We start from the raw sequence: 23,140 nt of genomic DNA, 5'->3' as shown, positions 1-23,140 counted from the left end.
TGGCGTTTACAAAATCAGAGGACGTAACTAACGTGTGGGTTGAGATTAGTACACGATCTCCTGATAACGAAAGACTCTCAATTTTTTGAATACTTTGTGGACAACTGGCTACAGGATGAGGATACTCCCATAGCAATACGGAAATGCTGCGGAAAAAGGCACCGAACGACAAATGCTGCTGAAGGGTAGCACAACAAAATAAATAATATTATTGGAAACCCTCATTATAGAATCACTTATTTGGTGGAGTGTCTGAAGAAGGAAGGGGATCTCACGAACTTTCTAGACCCAATACAGCACTGTAGGATCCGACTTGCAAAAGGAGTCTTTCAAACTAGCCTTGTGAACGGCCTACTCGCGAAGGCTGGGGTCCCTCCATTACCTATCAAGTACCAACAACAGCTACTAAGTTATGCTATACACGTTCGCAGCTCCCCTAAGCATCCACACTACCGTGCCCTTTTTCGTCCTCCCACAATGAAGTCCTGGAACTGGGATCACAATTCCACTTCGACTAAAGTGTCTCTGTTCTGAACTACAACTTTCCCCACCGTCGCCTCTTGTCAGGGAGCAATCACGTAGTCTCCCAAGGCGTGTACTCTGATCACGGATCGGTCTCGATTTTTTCTTTGGACTGAAAGAATCAGCTGACCAGTTGATATTTCGCCACCTGCTCCTGGCTACCCTCAATGCATTTCCAGGTTCAGAAGTGATATAAACTGCCGGCTCAACAGTCGATGGACGAACTGGTTGGTTGGTTGGTTGTTTGAGGTTTAAGGGACCAAACAGCGAGGTCATCAGTCCCTTGTTTCAAATAGACTCCATTCTGCTAACGGGACATCTCAGAAAAGTCAGAACAATAAAACGAAAAACAGGGAAAAACGTAAAAGGACAGTCACGTTGTCATTGGTAAAAACAAATGAGGGAAGTCGACAAGAGAACGAACCCAACACTATGCTGAAGCAGCATAGGCAAGACCACCGGTGACTTAAAAGGTACAACTGCTATAATGCAGAAAATACGTATGGGAATAGAAAGACTAACCAAGCCTTAAAAAAAAAGAGTAAAAGGGGAAGAAAATAGGATTCCGGTCAGGGAGGTGAATCGGGAATCTCTGAACACTGCCGACAGTGGGAGACACCCAAACACTCACCGCCCTGCCCCAACACCAGGGAGAGTAAAAACCTTAAAACTGAGAATAAAAACCACTCTCCCGGAGGAAACCGAGAACCAGAGAGACCATCCGGGAATCGTCAGCCAACATCAAAGGTAAAGTGTGGGGGAGACTGTACTTAGCACGCAGAGCCAAAAGAAGGGGGCATTCAACCAAAATGTGGGCCACTGACTGGAAGGCTCCACAACCACATAGCGGGGGTGGCTCATCACGCAAAAGAAAACCATGGGTCAGCCTGGTATGGCCAATGCGGAGACGACACAGTGTGGTCGAGTCCTTTCGGGAGGGGCGAAAGGAAGAACGCCATGGGCCCGGTGTCACCTTAATTGCACGAAGTTTATTAGACAGTGGAGTAGCCTCCCAAGAATTGGCCCATGACTGTGCGAAGCGGTTGGTTGGTTGGTTGTTTGAGGTGTAAGGGACCAAACATCGAGGTCATCAGTCCCTTGTTTCAAATATACACCATTCTGCTAACGGGACATCTCAGAAAAGTCTGAACAATAAAACGGAAAACAGGGAAAAACGTAAAAGGACAGTCACGTTGTCATTGGTAAAAACAAATGAGGGAAGTCGGCAAGAGAACGAACCCAACACTATGCTGAAGCAGCATAGGCAAGACCACCGGTGACTTAAAAGGTACAACTGCTATAATGCAGAAAATACGTATGGGAATAGAAAGACTAACCAAGCCTTAAAAAAAGGGTAATAACATAGTAAAAGGGGAAGAAAAGAGGATTCCGGTCAGGGAGGTGAATCGGGAATCTCTGAACACTGCCTACAGTGGGAGACACCCAAACACTCACCGCCCTGCCCCAACACCAGAGAGAGTAAAAACCTTAAAACTGAGAATAAAAACCACTCTCCCGGAGGAAACCGAGAACCAGAGAGACCATCCGGGAATCGTCAGCCAACATCAAAGGTAAAGTGTGGGGGAGACTGTACTTAGCACGCAGAGCCAAAAGAAGGGGGCATTCAACCAAAATGTGGGCCACTGACTGGAAGGCTCCACAACCACATAGCGGGGGTGGCTCATCACGCAAAAGAAAACCATGGGTCAGCCTGGTATGGCCAATGCGGAGACGACACAGTGTGGTCGAGTCCTTTCTGGAGAGGCGAAAGGAAGAACGCCATGGGCCTGGTGTCACCTTAATTGCACGAAGTTTATTAGACAGTGGAGTAGCCTCCCAAGAATTGGCCCATGACTGTGCGAAGTGGGATTTGATGTGAAGCCGTAAATCCGAAGCAGGAGGGGTTACAGAAAACGGGGGGTACGTAACTGCTCCCCCAGCCAAACGATCAGCGAGCTCATTTCCCGGGATACCCACATGGCCAGGGACCCATAGGAAGTCAACGGAACAAGCAGCACGGTGAATAGCAGCGAGATGGTCATGGATGGCAGAGACCAAGGGATGGCGCGAAAAACACCGGTCAATAGCAATAAGGCCACTCATCGAGTCCGTACATAACAAAACGCGGTTGTGTTGGGATTGTTTAATAAAGATAAGGGCCCGGGAAATTGCCATCAATTCCGCAGTAAACACCCCACATGTAGGTGGCAGCAGATGATTTTCCGTTCCAACAGAGGACGTGAAGGCATACCCAACATGATCAGCAGATTTAGAGCCATCAGTGTAAAAAACAACAGCATCCCGAAACTCCCATAAAATTTGGCGGAAGAAGGAACGGAACACCACCGGGGGGATGGAATCTTTCGGACCGCGGCGGAGATCCATCCGAATTCGAGGCCGAGGAACTAACCAAGGAGGGGTGGAGGGGAGGGAGCGAGGAAGACAGGACAAAGAAGGAAGCTGAAAATCACGGGAAAGAGACGCAAGGCGCAGCCCAACCGGTAAACCCGCCCGAGGGCGGGAGTCGGGTGGGCGACGTCCATGGTCTGGGAACAGGATAGAATAGGAGGGGTGAGTGGGAGAAGAACGGATAGTGAGGGCATAAGACACCAGAAGCTGGGACCGCCGAACAGAAAGGGGTGGGATCCCAGCTTCAACCAGGAGACTATCAACAGGGCTAGTAGGGAAGGCACCTGTGGCCAAACGGATACCACGATGGTGGACTGGATCCAGCACGTGCAGTGTGGAAGGAGCAGCTGAACCATAAACTTGACAACCATAGTCCAAACGAGACAGAACTAGAGCACGATAAAGACGGAGGAGGAGGGAACGGTCCGCACCCTTAGAGGAGTGGGCAAGGAAGCGAAGGACATTGAGTTTACGGAAACATCCTACCTTCAGGAGTCTGATATGGGGCAACCAAGTGAGCTTGTTGTCGAAAAGAAGACCCAGGAAACGAAACTGTGAAACCACAGGCAATCGTTGTGCAGCGAGATAGAGCTCTGGATCAGGGTGGACCGTAGTACGGCGACAGAAGTGGACCACCCGCGATTTTGAAGGAGAGAATTGAAACCCGTGTGAGAGGGTCCATGCAGAGGCACGCCGTATAGCCACCTGGAGCTGCCGTTCTGCAGATGCCATCGAGGAGGAACTAACCCAAATGCAGAAATCATCCACATACAGGGCAGGGGCGACCAAGGGACCGACAGAGGCCACAAGTCCATTGATAGCAATGAGGAAAAGGACACTCAAGACAGAACCCTGTGGGATGCCCGTCTCCTGGGTCCGTGGAGAACTAAAAGCAGTACCAACTCGAACTCTGAATGACCGATGGATCAGGAACTGGCGGATAAAAGTCGGGAGTGGGCCCCGAAGACCCCACTGATGAAGGGTTAGTAAGATGTGATAGCGCCAGGCCGTGTCATAGGCCTTGCGAAGGTCAAAAAACACTGCAACCAAATGGCGGCGCTGGGAAAAAGCCTGCCGAACTGCGGATTCCAAGCGAAGTAAATGATCGATTGGAGATCGTCCCTCTCGAAAGCCACACTGGTAAGGGGACAATAGATCCCGAGATTCGAGGACCCAAGTGAGCCGACGGGCTACCATCCGTTCAAGTAACTTGCAAACAACATTGGTCAAACTAATTGGCCGATAGCTGTCAACAGATAGGGGGTTCTTACCAGGCTTAAGGACAGGAACCACAATGCTATCCCTCCACTGAGAAGGGAAGTCACCCCGGAGCCAGATACGGTTAAACACCCGAAGAAGATGTTGCCGTTGTGGAGCACTGAGATGTTGAAGCAGTTGGTTATGAATGGAATCTGGGCCAGGGGCCGTATCATGAGAAGAAGAGAGAGCAGAAAGAAATTCCCATTCAGTAAAAGGTTCGTTATAAGATTCCGACTCACAAGTGGTGAAACATAAGGTGAGAGCTTCAGCCTGCTGTTTTGGATGAAGGAAAGCAGCGGGATAGGAGGCTGACGCCGATGCCACTGCAAAATGGGTCGCAAGATGTTCGGCGATAACTAATGGGTCCGTACAAATGCCATCTGGGAGGTGAAGGCCTGGTAGGGTGGACTGCCGATGGCAACCTTGGAGAGAGCGAAGTGTAGCCCATACCCGTGACAGAGGGACAGTGGAACCAAGGGAAGAAACGAATCGTTCCCAACATATCCGCTTGCTCCGTTTGATTAAATAACGGGCTTTAGCGCGAAGGCGTTTAAAAGTAGTAAGGCTGGCTACGGATGGGTGCCTCTTGAAGTGTTGCAAAGCTCGACGGCGATCACGGATGGCAATGGCAATGGCCGGACTCCACCACGGGACGTGCCGGTGACGAAATAGTCCAGATGAGCGCGGGACAGCAAGGTTAGCAGCGCGAACAATCGCGTCAGACACGTCACGTAGGACGTCATCAATACAACCCGACAAAGAGGGAGAAAACTCGACCTGTGCAGTGTATAGAGGCCAATCGGCGCGGTGGAAAGACCAACGAGGTAACCTGTCCATCGGGGAGCGGGAAGGGAGAGAGAGAATCAACGGGAAATGGTCACTATCACAAAGGTCGTCGTGTGGCGACCAGTGTAATGAAGGGAGGAGAGAGGGAGAAGAAAGAGAAAGATCAATGGCAGAAAAGGTACCATGACCAGCACTGAAATGAGTAGGGGAGCCATCATTAAGAAGGCACAGGTCGTGGTCTGCAATAAATTGGTCCATAAGAAGACCTCGTCTAGATGGAAAGGCACTGCCCCACAAAGGATGATGAGCATTAAAATCCCCAAGGAGGAGGAAGGGAGGAGGAAGTTGCTGAAGAAGGGTGGTTAAGGCAGCAGGTGTAAGAGCCCTGTCAGGAGGGAGATAAAGATTGCAAACGGTGACTGCAGAGTCTAAGTGGACCCTAACAGCAACCGCTTCCAATGTAGTTTGGAGAGGAATCCACGTGCAAGCAATGTCGGTACGGACCAACGTGCAAACGCCACCAGAAGCCCGCAAGGGTCCGACCCGATTTCGACAGAAAACACGGAACCCACGGAGGGTCGGTGAGTGAGCATCAGTAAAATGAGATTCCTGGAGAACCACACAAGCTGCAGAGTAGGACGAAAGAAGGGATTTCAATTCCGGAAGGTGTCGATAGTAGCCATTACAATTCCATTGGAGAACCACAGAACGATGGTTTAAATGAGGGCTGAACACGCTAAATCCAGTCATACTGCTGGGTCCCCACCCGTCACAGACAAGGAGGGGGCGACGTCCATAAACGACAGGTCAGAATCCAGTTGTGAAGTCGGGGAAGGGACCTCCGGTGACACCAGAGGCTCTTTGTCCCGGGACTTATGTTTCTTCTTCTTTTCAGGCTGAGATCGAGGAGGGCTGTGTGGCATAAAGGAGCCAGCGGCAGCAAGATCAGGAACAGAAAGAGACCGGGCGACCTGGGGGCCGACAGACCGCGGCTCTCGCGGTCGCCGCGCGGCAGCAGACCTTTGACCTGGAAGATGCCGAGAAGGGGCATCCCGGGAGAGGCGCCCTTGACCGGCAGACGCCGAAGGAGTGGGACACTTCTCCGGCTGGGGAGGGGGAGCAGCACCCAGAGGAGAAGGTGTGGGAGCTGCAGGGGAGGGGGGGAGGAGTGGGGTCCGGGATGGGGGTAAGGAAGGGGGGGGAAGGGGGGAAGATGTAACCAAGGCGTAACTTGATGTCATGGACACAGGGTGCAGTCGTGCATATTTCTTACGGGCCTCTGTGTAGCTTAAACGATCGAGGGACTTATACTCTTGTATCTTTTTTTCTTTCTTATATACTGGGCAATCTGGTGAACGTGGAGAATGACTACCATGACAATTTACACATACAGGAGGGGGAACACAGGGACTCCCCTCATGGAGTGGACGTCCACAGTCACCACAGAGAGGGTCCTGGGAACAGCGAGAAGACATGTGGCCAAAACGCAAGCACTTAAAACACCGCATAGGAGGTGGGATGTACGGCTTCACATCACAGCGATAGACCATAATCTTAACTTTCTCAGGAAGGGTATCCCCTTCAAAGGCCAGGATAAAGGCACCAGTATCAATACGGTTATCTTTAGGACCCTTCTGAACACGCCGAACAAAGTGAACACCCCGCCGTGCGAGATTGTCCCGAAGTTCCTCATCAGTTTGAAGGATGAGGTCCCTGTGGAAAATCACACCTTGTACCATATTTAGAGAATGGTGAGGGGTAATAGACACAGGAATTGAGCCAAGATGGGTACAGGCACGAAGGGCCGCAGATTGGGCAGCTGAAGTAGTTTTAATCAGCAACGAACCCGACCGCATCTTGCTCAGGGAGTCCACTTTGCCAAACTTGTCTTCAATGTGTTCCACAAAGAATAAGGGTTTGACACTGGTGAAAGTATCTCCATCAGTCCTGGTGCAAACTAGATAACGGGGGAAAGGTTTTGCCCCTAGACGACGGGCCTGACCCTCTTCCCAGGGGGTAGCCATGGAAGGGAAGGCCGAAGGGGCAAGAGAAGCAGCACTTGAGGAATCAGTACCACGCAGAGAGACGGCCGCAGAACGGCCAGAGTTTTGGACCCGGATGCGTTTCATCTGCATAGCGTCCGCCCTGATACCACCCACTCCGATCAGGGGCTCTCCTCACGGGCGCCACCCAGCCACAGCAAGGGCCGTCTGGCACAGCGGCCATTGCCGGGAGTTCCGATGCTCCGGGATGACGAGCAACCACTCCAAGGCATGCATGAGGAGGTCACAGCTCAGGTATCAGAAGTGTGATCCCTGTGTGTTCAGGGGGCTCAACCAAAAGGGTACATAGCGACCCCACCACACGGGCTGGCTACCGTGCTGGCTATGCACCCTAGCATCAGACGACGTGAAAGAAAAGGTGGAATGTACTAGGAGGGCGCACGTCGGAGACACTAGGTAAGGTGCTCTTCCCCAAATGGCTCACACTACGGAAGAGAAATTTTGGAATGGAGGTCAAACCCCAGAGGGGGACCAAGGAATGCCAAAAAGAGGAGATAAGTACGCAACAAAGCCGGAGAGTAAAACCAACAGAACCAGGAGGATAGCGGGGCCAACGTAAGCAAGGACACCAATAGAGAGAGAGGAGAGGGCGAGGGGAAAGGAGTATGGAGGGGAAAGGAGGGGAAGGGAAAGGAAATGCAGCCCGGGAGAGAAAGAAGGCTGCAATGGCTCGGGGCCCCGTGCTCGCCACGCACGTATCCACAAAAGAGTTGTGGACCCCCTGGGGGGACGAACTGGTTTTGCATTCACACATGCAAGGTGCAGTGAACTATACTCCTTGGCGAATGAGTGCAGTGTCTTCAGTGATGAATAGGTGACCATCAAACGAGCTCTTAGCCGTGCTCGTTCTTGCACTTGCAAGATGCTTCTAATCTGCAGCAATCCCTGAGAAGCCTTCTGGCTATAGACCAGTGCTACTCTCCTCCCCCATTAGTCAGGACAATCCAGGATCGTCTTTCTGACCGTCATCTAGTTGGACGGCCAGTCGTCTTTATTTGAACCCCTGGACGTGTTGGGGTCTCAGGGAATGAACATGCCAACTGCTTGGCAAAGCTGGCTACCAGGGTGCTGATTTTGGAAATGGAGGTCCCAGAACTGGACCTTCAGTTGACTCTATGCCATCAACTGTTGAATGTCTGGAACTTGGAATGGTTCACCCTGGACTCCCCAAACAAACTGAGGGCAATAAATGAGTCCACGACCACGTGGCAGTCTTGCCTTCGAGCTTCTCACAGGGAATCCACTGCCCTTTGTCGGCTACACGTTGGCCACATGGGGCTGACCCACAGCCACATTCTCCAACGTGACGACACACGTTACCGCCGATGTGGTGCCCATCTGATGGTGGCCCACATCTTACTAGATTGCCCGAATTTGGCTGCTTTTCGGCGATATCATAAATTTCCAGACACTCTACCTCTGGTTCTAGGAGACGACGCCAAAGCGGCTGACCTGATTTTACGTTTCACCCTCGAATTTGGTTGTGAGGCGGGGCACTTTGGCCTTATTGACCGCCTGAGGAGTTGGAGTGGCACCTCTGGCCTGTTCTGGCCCAGGGTTCCTATGGCGGTCCTTGTTCGGCGGTCTGGCTCGCCTCGTAACGTTCCCACCATTTTATTTCCCTTCTTCTTTTATCATCTTGCCCGTGTTCTCGTTTCCTTGAGGTAACGGATGGTGAGGTGGTGCTGGTGGGATGCAAACAGTGCATGTCCCACCGTATACCATGTTCTGGGAACCTCCAACTATATTCTGGACAGAGCAGCTCGCCCATCTTACCTCCTCTCACTCCCCTCCTGCTTCTCCTTGATTTTTTTCTCTGTCTCGTAGTATCTTACTTGCAATCTGGCTTCCCAGAATTTGACTTTTGTATCCTTTTTCTGAGGGTTACTCCTGGTTCGATACATATAGGATGAAGGGACTGGTGACCTCGCAGTTTAGTCCCTTCAACTCCAACAACGAACCAATCAACCAAACAAACTTGTTGGAGATAAATCTTGAAGGAAAGAAGAGGAAGAAGAAATAGTTCAAGATGGACGACATTATACAGAAAACTATAAAAAATTATGAAGAGATTGACAAAATTAGGTCATGTTTGAAAGACATTGCGCACGCTCAGAAACTGGCCGAAAATAAGCCAAGAAGTAGTGTATTGAACAGCAAAGACCTCTGTGTCGTCGCAGATTATTTATTAAAAATTATTAAGTATACTGAAACAACATTATCGGCGCTAATATTAAGTTACAGTTATAAATAAAGAGTACTGCAGTTCTTGCATAAAAATAATGAAGCCTATTTAGGATGATTTTAAATGCGCCAAAATGGTAAATGATCATGTATTATTTTGACACTCCAAAACCTGTGCAAAGTGTGATGGGAATCAGCCTTTGTTAGTTGTAATAATTAAAGAGTGTTTCAGTCCTCACAACAGTGTCTCTAAATAGTTTAATGATGGAACTAGCTGAACGCATCTCGGTTCAACAGCGTTTCATCAATAAGCAGTGGGATGTGGCTTAACGAAGTCAACAGTAAACACCACTCAGATGACCCTCCTGTCATCAGAAATCATAGTTAGAGTTCACTTTTTTCAACTGTCATTGCCTACTTAGTGACCTGTTTTATTTCTCTGATTTGAACGTTCTCCGACTACATATTACTAATGACTTTTTGGCCTCAAGGGATATCAGATTTTAGTGAGTAAATTAATATGGAATGTATCGTTCATCTTTTCAAATTCACATACCCATTTCTTTTTTCCTCACTGTTTTCTTGGCCTGTCAGTCATATTAATTAAAACAGCAACAAAAGTAGCTTTCAAAATTTTTTTACATTGTTCCTTTCTGTCCCTCCCATGGCGATAGGTTGTTTCTATCGCATTCAATAAGTGCGGACAGAAGCTATAGTACAGACGGAAGGACGAAGGGACTATATTTATGCCTGGAATAACTATTGAATATTGACGACGTCGATGGTACTGCTTTCGTTTCCAAATTTTTAAATATTTCGATTTCCGGATATTGAAAGTGAGGCATCATTAATAACTGCATCAGTATTTTCATTTGGCAACGTGATTTCAAGGAGCCAAGATGTCGAAGAAGGACGCCCTTTGCGTACTGGCTTTGTCGGGTTCGACGAGTAGATGGCGTCTTGAAAGCGGACACGATGATTACGAGGAAGGGCCTCAATTGCCTGAAGGATCGCTGCTCAAACTACCTGACGAAGAGAATGACCACAAATGCCCGGCAAACCCCGCCGACAGCAAATGTCCGCGACCGCTAGTGTCCGTCATTCGCAGCTTGCGGTGACCTTGTGAACTTCGCAAGGTGTTACGGAGTAACACCTTGTGCACTTTAGTTTCATATAACAAGTTGCGTTTCGGCTAATCATTGGACTGGAAATAAGAAAAGGGCAGTAAGTTCTCTCGCATTATATGCGCACACCTTTGAAGTGCCGATGCTGGACCAGAGGCCTACTAGCGAACTTCGAATATTTTATGATCCTCTAGGCCAGATAGCGCGAACAGGTGGAATAGATACGTTCTTGCGCGTGTTTGTTTTTTCAAGTACTTGTGAACGTATAAAAACTGCGAGAAATTATCAAGGTATCAGTTGCACACATTCTCGGTTTCATCGTTACGTGGCACCGAGTGTTCTCATGCCCATTCCGGACTTCGGAAACAATAGCATTAATAACGGTTTTGGGAGACATCTTCCGCCGATAGTTGCTGTGTCTTCAACTTCAAACGCGACGGACAGAGACATTTACATTGCCAACCTCCTTCTGTGACGTCACCTCCTGATGTCGCCGGAAGTTCACGCTATCGGAGACGGTAGTCCCTGCCACGCCAGCTGCCAGCATCTGTTGCGTCAGATCAAAAGCCACTTTATGTGTGACTGGCACTGGTGTTAATAACTAATCCACTTATTTTTCATTGTGTTGGTCTTGTGGCTTTTGTTTCCTCAATATTTGTCTACACACATTACGGTGACGATGATTTTTCTCTTTGTAGGCCTGGCTATCTGAAGATGACAACTGTCCAAACTGCGAAGTATTTTGCGCTTGTGACTACCTATATAATCTTCTGACAAGTGACAACTGCTGCCGCTCCGCTATCATACTGTTAATTCAAACAGGACTAATGCAAATCTCACTACAAGATGACAATGTAAAATTTTAATAGAAATGAAGAATGAAGAGGATACAGCAATAATTTATATTTGGTACATTTTACATATCTTGAATGAAGGTGGCCGATAACACACTACTACAATGGAGAGACAACTGCATAAGTATCCCAAGATTTCAATAGACATTTGTACCATTTATGAGATGAAGCACAAACTAGATAACCAATAATGTAAGTAAATAAAACCAGAGGTTATTCGATGTACTAAAGATCAAAATAAGGAAAGCACATGGAACTAATGATATTTCAATGGAAATGATTAAGGCAGGAGGACACTTGCAAAACTATTTACAGAATGTTTGAGAAACAAGACAGATGCCCTAAACTGAAACTACATTGGGATTATCCTTTTTCACAAGAAAGAAAACAGACAACAGATAAAAAAATTATAGACCTAAGAGCGTCCGATGTCGTTTACAAGACATTCGCCGGAATTATGTCCTAAAGAATGGAACAAAATAATCAGTATTTAATCAGGCAAAGGAAGTAACTAACTTTAGTAGCGATTATATGTTGTGGTATCTAACATATTGTGCTACATCTAGTTTTCCCTTAAAGATGAGTAGCCCTATAATTTATCTATATTTATCGTAAATTAACTCTGTTTTCGCGTTTGCTAACAACTATAATTAATCTGAAAACGTTTCAGGAAACTAGCAATTTTTACCACAGGTTTTTTGTGCTGCCTTAATAGAAATCTCGTTTTGTGTATCTGCTTCAATTCTTACAGGAAATTAGCAACTTTTTAGCTCAACAGACTGAAAAAGAATCAGCAGGCTTAATTTAAAGTTATTTGTTCACTGCCCTGTAATGCACTGCACCAGCCAAAATGCAGCCCCACTATGAATGCTGTTCTTGAACACCGGATGAGCTGGTTGACGTTCGCAAGCAGCTGGAAATCGCTCTGACTGATATCAAACGATTGACAGGTGCTGTGAATTGGAAGAGCTCCAAAGATTCGTGTACCTCTGATACAGGTACCAGAGGTACCACAAGTACTATCCTTTCCTGTGGATCCTGCCTCCTCTGCAAAAAGTACTGGATCTGTCATTACTCATCCACTTGACTGGTGAGTGGTGTGTCAAAGGCAGATCTAGGCCTCCTGCGCATGGTGGACGGGGACCTGGGAAGGCTCAGGTTGTTATAGCGATCCCCGTAACCAACAAATTTCAGATGCTGTCTTTCACTGAAACTGAAACTTAGCCAGTGGGACTCACTTCACCTGTTTTGGGGTAACCTGTTCTGTCCAGTGTCAAGAGGAGGCAAACGCAAAAGGGCAGGCTGCGACTTCCTGGACTTGCGCCACAGGGTTGAGAACCGTAGGGTCGCCTTTTATGGATCACGAGTGCACTACACGTCAGAGGTTGCTCCTCAGGAATCTGACTGTGTGTGGGGTGCACCCAAGGGTTTTCTAGATTAGACGACTCTCCATCCAGCCCAGATAACGAAAGCTGTAGGAAACCCAGAAGTACCAGTGTACAATCGAAAGAAATGCCTCCCACAAGTAAGGTATTAAAAGCCTGACGGTTAACTGCTGAACCATTCGCAGCAAAGTGCAGAGTTTGAAGCGCTTCTGAAAAGCAGCGAAACTCGGATAATGCTAGATAACAAAGCTGGCTGAAACCTGAAATTGATAGCAGTGAGATTTTTTGGGAAAATTTGAGTGTCTACCGAAAGGAAAGGCAAATGGGAAATGGAGGTGGCGTATTTGTCGCAGTAGATAACAAACATAAATCTACCGAGTTAGAAACTGAAACTGCATGTGAGATTGTTTGCTCAAGACTCAGTAACAGGGATAGGCATAAAACGATAATTGGATCCTTCTATCGCCCATCAGACCATCTCCTGATGTAATCGAAAACTTTAGAGGAAACCTAAGTTCAGTTGCACGTAAGTTCCTCAATGCCACTAAGCCACTACCTGAGAATTAAATCATCCAACAATTAAGTGGGAAAATTACAGATTTGTTAATGGTCGGCGTGATAAGACATACTCTGAAACATTACTAAATGCCTTCTCTGAAAACTACTTAGAACAGGTAATTGGGAACCCCACTCATGATGAAAAATTATTGTTTGTAATGGCAACAAACAGACCTGACCTCGTTGAGGATGTCCACATCGAAACTGACATCAGTGACCAATACGCGGCTGTGGCAACAATGTTTAACAAAGTGCAAAGGCCAACCAAAACAAGCAAGAACATATACACTGATTAGTCAAAACTTTATGACCATCGACCTACTATCGATATAAACCCGTGCAGACGATAGCAGCGTCACCTGGCGAGGAACGACTGTTAGACAAATGCACATTGCACGTAGTATCAGTGAGCATGCTTTCCGTGTATAGAATGGGGAAGGCGCGTGATCTGAGTTTGACCAAGGGCAGAAAGTGATGGGCCAAAGGCTCGGGACGAGCGTTTCGGAAACTGCTCGACTTGAGTGTTCAAAGAGTGGTGTGGTGAGTGTCTTCAACACGTGGCGAAAACAAGGTGAAACCACGTCCAGACGTCGTGGGGTTGAGCGGCATCCCCCCATTATAGTTGTCGGACGTCGTAGGCTGATCAGACTGGTAAAACAGGACAGGCGGCAAACTGTGGCGGAACTAACATCAAACATTAATGCTGGGCAGAGTACAAGTGTGTCTGAACACACAGTGCACCAAACACTCCTAAAGATGGGCCTCTGCAGCTGACGACCCGTTCCATGTGCCTCTGTTAACTCCATGACATTGGCAAGTACGACTGAAATGGGTACTTGACCATCGACACCTATACTACAGGACGGAGACAAATTGGTGGCGACTCCATGATGCTCTGGGGCACCATGACGACTAAGGAGTACCATACACTGGTTGTAGACCATGTACACCCCTTCATGACGATCATGATTCCAATGGCAGTGGCATTGCTCAACAAGATAATGAAACATGTCACAAGGCCAGGTATGTGATGGAGTGGTTCGAGGAACATACTGGCGAGTTCCAATTGATGTGCTGCCCCCCCCCCCCCCCTCTAACTCATCAGATATGACCCCGATCGAACACATCTGGGATTTGATTGAATATGGCGTCTGAGCTCAACGCCCTTTCCCTGGAATTTACGGGACATGCGTGTGCAGATGTGGTGTGTACTCCCTCCAGCGACCTGTCAAGGCCTCATTGTTTCCATGATACGACGCAGTAGCGTCATACCTCGATCAACTTTCCACAAACGGCAGGAGCATGTAGAGGAACTATGGCTCAAATTTAAAACAATAATTGACCATGCACTGGATACCAGTAGAACAGTTCGTAATGGGAAAGACACTCCTAGTATACAGTCACTGTAAAGAAACTTCTAAAGAGACAGAGGCCACTGCATACATAATAGGTGCCAACAAAGTTTACAGCTATAAATGAATGAAAGGTATTTGGCTGTCAAGGGAGCAATGAATGACACCATCAGTGGCTACAATAACAGAATATTATCAAATGATATTTCACGAAACCCTGTTTATATGTAAGGGCTCTTAGTGGCACAAAAGTTAGTGTCCAAACCCTCGCGAACGAGACAGGAACTGAAATTGACGGTTGCAAAACAAAAGCTGAAATGCTTAGCTCCGTTCTCAAATGTTCCTTTAAAAAGGAAAACCAGGAGAACTGCCTCCATGTAATCCCTGTACCACTGAAAAGATTAGTATCAGTGCTGTTGAGAAACATCTGAAATCGTTAAAATTGAACAAAGCTCCAGAGCCCGATGGAATCCCCAGTAGATTCTATACTGAATTTGTGGCTGAGATAGCTCGTCTTCTAACTATAATCTATCGTAGATTACTCGAGCAAAAAGCCGTGCCTAGTTCTTGGAAAAAATCATGTCACATTTGTCTACAAGATCACAAAACTACTGTCCAGTATCCTTGACATTGATTTGAATCTTAGAACAGATTCTGAGCTCAAACATAATGAGGAATCTTGAACTGAATGACCTCCTCAATACCAGCCAGCTTGAATTCCGAAAACATCGATCATGTGAAAGCCAACTCGCACTTTTCTCACATGACATACTGTAAGCTTTGGATCAAGGCAGTCAGGTAGATTCAGTATTTTTTGATTTCCAAAAAGCATTTGAGTCAGTACCACTCCTTCGCTTTTTGTCACAAGCACTATCATATGTGGTATCAAGTGAAATTTGTCACCGAATTGAATACTTTTCGGTACGGTGGACGCAGCATGTTATCTTGGCTGGAGAGTCATCGTCAGATGCAGAAGTAACCAGGGAAGAGCGTTGGGATCCTTGCTGTTCACTTTGCGTGTCAGTGACCTTGCAGACAATATTAATAGTAACCGCACACTTTTTGAAGATGATGTAGTTATCTATAATGAAGCACTATCTGAAAGAAGCTGCATAAATATTGAAACAGATCTCTATAAAATTTAAAATTGATCCAGAGGTGGCAACTTGCTTTAAATATTTAGAAATGTAAAACTGTGCACTTCACAAAATGAAAACACATTATATCCTACGACTATAACAAATACCTGCGTCAACACTTTTTAGGGATATGAAATGGAATGATCACGTAGGTTCAACTATGGGTAAAGCAGGTAGTAGGCTTCGTTTTACTGCTAGAATTCTGGGGAGGTGCAATCAGTCTACATAGGGGGTCGCTTACAAATGACTAGTGCGACTGGTTTTAGTATATTGCTAAAGCGTGTGCGTCCCGAGTCAGATAGAAGTAACAGGGCATATTGAACGTATGCAGAGAAGGGCAGCACGAATGTTTGATCCGTCGGAGACTATCACAGAGATACGAAAGAAACAGACTCTTGAAGATAGACGTAAACTATCCCGAGAAAGTATATTCACGAAGTTTCAACAAGCGGCTTTAAATTATGACTCTAGAAGTTTACTAGAACCCCCTACGTATCGCTAAATGGTTCAAATGGCTCTGAACACTATGGAACTTAACATCTGAAGTCATCAGTCCCCTAGAACTTAGAACTACCTAAACCTAACTGACCTGCCCGACCGTAGCGGTCGCGCGGTTCCATACTGAAGCGCCTAGAACCGATCGGCCACACCGGCCGGCTACGTATCGCTAACATTGGGATCGTGAAGACAAGATTAAAATAGTTGCTGTAAGCACAGAGTCATGCAAACACTCATCTTCCCGCTCTCCATACGTGAATCGAACGATGCCTGTTTCAATGGGGCGTTCTCTCTGGCATCCACATCACAGTGGTTTGCACAGTTTAGATGTACATATACCATATCAGACAATTTGCAAGTCGTGGATGATATTACAGAACGGAGCACTGAGTCCGAATTATCACTCCGTCTGGGATTCGGTGATTTTTAGAAACTTTTTGACACGGTTACAACTGAATGTTTACTGACATACCATGAAAACTTTCACTAGTATACTGAAGATATACACTGATGAGCCAAAACATTATGACCTCTGCTCACCGTGAGATTGGAGGTCGCCTGGTTGCGGCACGTAACGCGCTATGAAAAGGATATCAGCGCAGCAGAGACGGATATGGGATCACCCTAGCGAAGAAATGGGCTGCAAATGTGGAAATTCACTGAGATAAGCGACTCTGTCAAAGGACAGATTATTATTACGCAAAGTCTGTGGACGAGTATCTCGAAAACGGCGAAAGTGATCGAATGTTCACGTGCTATTTCATGAGCATCTACGGAAAGAGGTAAAAGGACACTGAAACTACCTCTAGGCGCTAAATAGTTGGACATCCACGACTCTTCACAGAAAGTGGGATTCAGAAGCTTGTCTACTATGTAAAGTAGTACAAATAGTGATATGTAGCATCTCTGCCGAAAGAGCACAATGCTGGAGCACACCAGTTCATCTTACAGTGATGAACACGGAGCTCCCAGCAGACCATCCCTACGTGTTCAAATATTGACCCGACAACATCGTCAATTACGATTGCAGTGGGCACGGGACCATCGGGACTCGATTGCTGATCAATGGAAACGTGTAGACTTTTCCAGTGAATCACATTCATGCTATACTAGGCCGATGGTCGTCTCCACAAAAGCCGTTATCGAGGTGAAAGACGGCTCGAAATGTGCAACGCGCCACAGACGCAGGCTCGTGGGAGCAGTATTACGCTACGGGAGACGTTCTCCTCTGTTTGCATGGGACATGCTGCAGTAACAGAAGACACGCTGACAGCTGCGAACGGCCTACGCCCCTTCACGCTTGATGTTCTTCCCGACTGCGATTTTACCTTTCAGCAGTGTAACAGTCCGTGTCTCGGAGCTACCGTGCTACAATGGTTTGAGGGGTACTATAGAGAACTCAAGCTGATGTCTCAGCCACCAGATCCGCATACACAAATCAGCGGCCCGTTATTTATGCGAATTACTGATTTGTGCATATACATCTGACGTCACATACTTGCACAAATGTACCAATAAATTTTCGGGTCCGTGATACGCAGAATCAGTGATGTTTTTGGATCCACAGACGGACAAACAAGTTATTCGCAGGTGGTCATAATGTTTTGGCTCATCAGTGTTTATGTCATTTACACAGATTTCATTAGCCTTCATTAGGATAGCGACTATGAAGATGAAAAATTTAATGAGAACGTGTCAGGCATTCCCCTTTAGCGTCTATTATCAATTCAAAAAGATTCATCTTAACGTCTTAGTCTGTATAAAACTGTTGAAATTATCAGATACTCTAATCACTGTAGATGTAGTCATCTTATAGCAAATTACATAAATATAAAAATCAAAAACAATTCGAAAGCAGCACAAGGTGCAATACAATCTGCTGAAAATGTCTGACTGAGACACAAATTAAGTCATTGTATTATTAGAAACAAACTCTAAACCAAAAATTATATGAAATCGGTCTTCAGACATCACAAAGGATAAAACAAATCTGGCTGTTTTTGCTTCCATCATGGAGAAAGGCGGTACATGCAGAGCAGTAGACAAAACACGGCCAAAGCAGAAAAAGAGGATTACAAACCTCAAAATGCGCCACACAAAACGTCATAGCAACACACACACACACACACATACATACACACACACCGTTTGTATCCACGGGTTGTCAACCTTACAAACAAAGTTCTGAGTCACAACGAAGTGTAACACTTGGAAAAAGACTCCAAACACAATGCTTAGTCGCTAGCAAATGAACAACAAAGTGAAGATCCCTTTATAGAACATGAATACATTTTTACCACGGAAAAAATGATCACAGTAATGTCAATACAGTGCTAACTAGAGAATTAATAAAAGAAGAAATTAAAAATATAGCACCACAAATAAGAAAACTATAAACTGAAAAGTAATAATGATGACTAAAAACTTAAAATTCTAAAGAGAAACTTCAAGCAGAAAATATTGCAACAAAAGCTCTCACAGTCAATACTGTAATGCTCATGGAAACAATAGAAGACATAATAAAAATAGACGAATTCATCACAAAAACAGCATTAAAAAGTTAAAATTAAACCCAACAAACAGATGTCAAACGCATGATGACAGCCAAAAATCAATAAGACAGTGGTTCATCTCTGCCTGAGAGTAAATTTCAGAGCAGCTCTCACACACATACTACCAGCTCATCCAGTACTATAATCTTGAAAATGGTAGGACAATAAATAGTACCACTCAGGTAACAGAATACACATGAGATACGAAAGTCCCATGTACAGCAACACTGCTTTCCCTTGATGTAGAAAGTATGTGCAGTTGCGTCCCTGTCAAAGAGAACATCAAACTCATGGAAGAAAACCTAAAAGTATACAAGTTGGTACCTCATTAACATTTAGATGGAACAATGGAGTTACAGATAATAACACAACGAACTATTTTGAATTCAAATCCGATTTCCGTAACACTAGCCAACATCATCATGTATCAAATAGAAAACCAATATTTGACAATGTAATGATAAAAAAGCCAGAATGTCATCTACTGGTACAGGTACACCACTGAGATAAAATGCATTGTAGATGCACATCAAAACAAAATACAGCAGTTAGATACAGACATAAATACAACACTCAAAGTCACAAAGTCTACAACAGATGAAGAATAAGAAAACACGCTCAATTATCTTAACTTTTTCAGTGGAACTTCAAACCACCCACATAGTCACCAACAAGCTGCAATCGATATTTACCAAATAGACGGAATAAGATTCCCCTAGACGCTTCTGGTTATCAAAAATAGCTGCTCACTATAGAAGCATTACCGTTAAAAACGGATACAGAGAATCATTGGTAGTTAAATATAACAGAAAAAAGACGCAAATGATTAAACAAACAAAGAAAACCATACCAACACATACAAGCAGCACAGTCATAAGAAAATGGTATTTGATGACCTACTACAATAAATTATATTCAAAACAGGTAATATATTAAAGAAAATAGGGCATAACCATTGCTTACAAAAGGAACAGTTCAATACGGAAACACACCGAGCGCCAAACAAACGACTATAGGCACGCGTATTTAAATACAGAGATATGTAAACAGGCAGAATATGGCGCTGCGGTCGGCAACGCCTGCATAAGACAACAGGTCTCCGGCGCAGTTTTTAGATCGGTTACTGCTACTACAATGGCAGGTTATCAAGATTATAGTTGGCGAACGAGCGATGGGACACAACATCTCTGACGTAGTGATGAAGTGGGGATTTTCCCGTACGACCATTTCATGAGTGTACCGTGAATATTAGGAATCCGGTAAAAAATCAAATCTCCGACATCGCTGCAGACGGAAAAAGATCCTGCAAGACCGGAACAAACGACGACTGAAGAGAATCGTTCAGCGTGGTTCAAATGGTTCTGAGCACTATGAGACTTAACTTCTGACGTCATCAGTCCCCTAGAACTTAGAACTACTTAAACCTAACTAACCTAAGGACATCACACACATCCATGCCCGAGGCAGGATTCGAACCTGCGACCGTAGCGGTCGCGCGGTTCCACACTGAAGCTCCTAGAACCGCTCGGTCATAACGGCCGGCGCCCGTGTGCAGTTGGCGTGATATGACAGTTGGCGTGATATGACACCCCTGACACGCCTAGATACGACTCTGACATGTGACACGTACGTAAGCATCCTGTCTAATCACCTACGTCCATTCATATCCATTGTTCATTTCGACGGACTCGGGCAATTCGAGCAAGAGAATGCTACTCTTCTGAGTTTAAACACTTCTGCTGGCCACCAAACTCTCGTGTCATGAATATTATTGACCATATCTCGGATGCCTTACAACGTGATGTTCAGAAGAGATTTCCACCCCCTCGTACTGTTTAGGATTTATGGACAGCCCTGCAGGATTCATGGTGTCAGTTCTCTCCAGCACTACTTCAGACGTTAGTCGAGTCTATACCACGTCGTGCTGCGGCACTTCTGCGTGCTTAAGGGGGGCCTTACGCGATATTAGGCAGGTGTACCAATTTCTTTGGTTCTTCAGTGTATAAACAGTGCATCAGTGTATGTAAACACGGTGAAAACCATTCAACATTCGTACACCACCTTGAACAGGAATACTATAGGACAAGCTCAGTAGCAAAAGACATGAACATCATGAACATCTGTACACACAGACACCTTCCTTTTCAAGAAAACATCCACATACGCAAGACATTAACACACAATAAACTGTTACGCATTGACCAGATAAATATTGGAAATCATATACTCTATAAAATAACTGAAAAGTCACAGAATTGAAAAAAATATTTTTCGTTTCCCACACCTCATTCTCTTTCACTCCAGCTCTCCGACCCCCCCCCCCCCCCCCTCTTCATTTCACATTCTCCCTCCTCGTTACCTCCATCTCTTTACCAATTTTCGTTCTCATTAACAATTACCAGCACCATTCCCCTACATTGCATTCACTGTTCACTCATCTTTGCGTCCTCTCCTCGTCTTCCCCCACCCTCGCCTACTCACCATTTCGATCTATTCTTTCACCACTTCTTCATTTCTCTTATACGTTACTTAGTACAAAGTATTGTAATTAAATGACATAACAAACGTATAATGAATCGCAGAGTAAAAGGACATTTTTAAACCAAAGGAAGACCATCGGTTAAGCTCTGAACCCTATTCTCACCAAACATACCGATATATGCTTACACAGGAAGATACAAACAGTAATAGTGCAACACTGTGTTCCGTTTCACATCAAGAAATGCATAGTTCTGCAAAGCAGTGTGAGATTAAGCAAAATAGAATAATGTCAAATGAAGGAATACCTCAAAAATGTGAAAGCAGACGGTTTCCTGAGGTGTTCAAAATTCGAACAGGAATACCGTAAGTAAAAATCAGAATTTGTGGAACGAACTATTTTACGATCTAGAAAGCAATCCGAGTTGTAAATATCTTTCATTAAAGACCAGTGATGAACTTTTGTTTCAATAAAAATAAACGCGGTTGGTGACAAATATACGTATGTTCTTGTAGTTGCAAAGATGAATTTAAAATACTTTCAATGAATATTATTGTTAACTCCTCACTTAGGCAAGAAGTATAGATTAACCAAAATTTTGTAGTTACTGTTCTTTCATTTGGATTTGTCTAGTCTGCGACATACATAATCGAGGAGATTTATGCATTTGCCGAAGAAGCATTTGATTTCACCAAGTCCGATAACATGGAACGAAACAACACGATTATCGGAATTGCTGGATCCAAATATTACGTCAAATACAAGTCTCCTCGATTAAATCTGTCAGACATGACAACCCCAAATCAGGAAGAGGAAGATGCTCACAAGGAGGTACCGTCATTTTTCACACAAAACAACTAGTCATTATACGATTCGATATGCCAGAAAAACTGAACACCCATCAAGCTATTTTCCTAAAAATCAGGAAAATATATATATAAAAAAATCTTCTTCACATCTATATCGGTACATCCCACCGAAGATTTACCAATTAATCTCTTCGAACACATTTCCCCACTTCTGCCAGCCATCGTCACAGGTGACCCAAACGCCAGAGCCACTGTTTTTGGAGATAAAACTAACAACATAACAAACACAAACGGCGATATTCTCGTCGCAGCTCTAAATGATAAGCTGGTCCATCTGGAGAATAATTCTCCAACTTTCATCAACCACACTGGAACCTCCATAGTTGATCACATTATCTGCAAATAGCAAATCGTTAGTCACTGCAGCGAGGTGGAAATAGGCGATAACATTTCCAGCGATTACCTATCTATCATCATATGAAAAACTGCTGTTACCAACTTCAAAAATGATAATAAGGGAAGGAAAACTTTCTGGTTCTACAAACTTAAATGTAGAACACTACAGAAAAGAGTTATTCAACGAAAAGCCAGTACAGTAGCCATTGTACTGGACTTCGACAACTATAGCCAGCTATTTGTCCAAGCGGTACAATCCGGCATCATAGAAAACGAGGACAGACTACCTAAACACATTGTCAACTTAGCAAAAGTAAAGAGAAAATTATATAGACAAGTCAAATGACAAAGTAATGAACAGCCTAAAACGGAATGGAACCCTCCCAATGACCGAGATAGGTCTGAAATCCACCAGTTAAGACCAAATAGGTGAGAACGTGAGTCACAAGAACTTGATCCACACAATTCCACTCTCTTTTGGAGTAAGTTCAAGAAAATCATGGGCCAGACCATCACTGAAGAACCGGTTGTACAAGTTGATGAACACATCACCGCAGATGAAAGAGATGAAGCCGAAGTATTCCGCAATTTACTCGAAAAAATCCCCGACCACCCGCAGGACCCCAAATTTGACGACAGCCGCTAGGAAAAGGTCACGCAGGAACTTCCTCTACTACTACATAGAATCATCACACCAGCCGATCATCTGCTACTGAAAGAACTAACAGAATATGCGATAGCCTTTGATATACTAAGCGGCAAAAACAGCT

Source organism: Schistocerca nitens, chromosome 4, assembly GCF_023898315.1.
Source record: "Schistocerca nitens isolate TAMUIC-IGC-003100 chromosome 4, iqSchNite1.1, whole genome shotgun sequence".
In the NCBI taxonomy this organism is placed as follows: Eukaryota; Metazoa; Arthropoda; class Insecta; order Orthoptera; family Acrididae; genus Schistocerca; species Schistocerca nitens.
The sequence above is the reverse complement of the archived record's forward strand: the minus strand, read 5'-3'. Positions refer to the sequence as shown.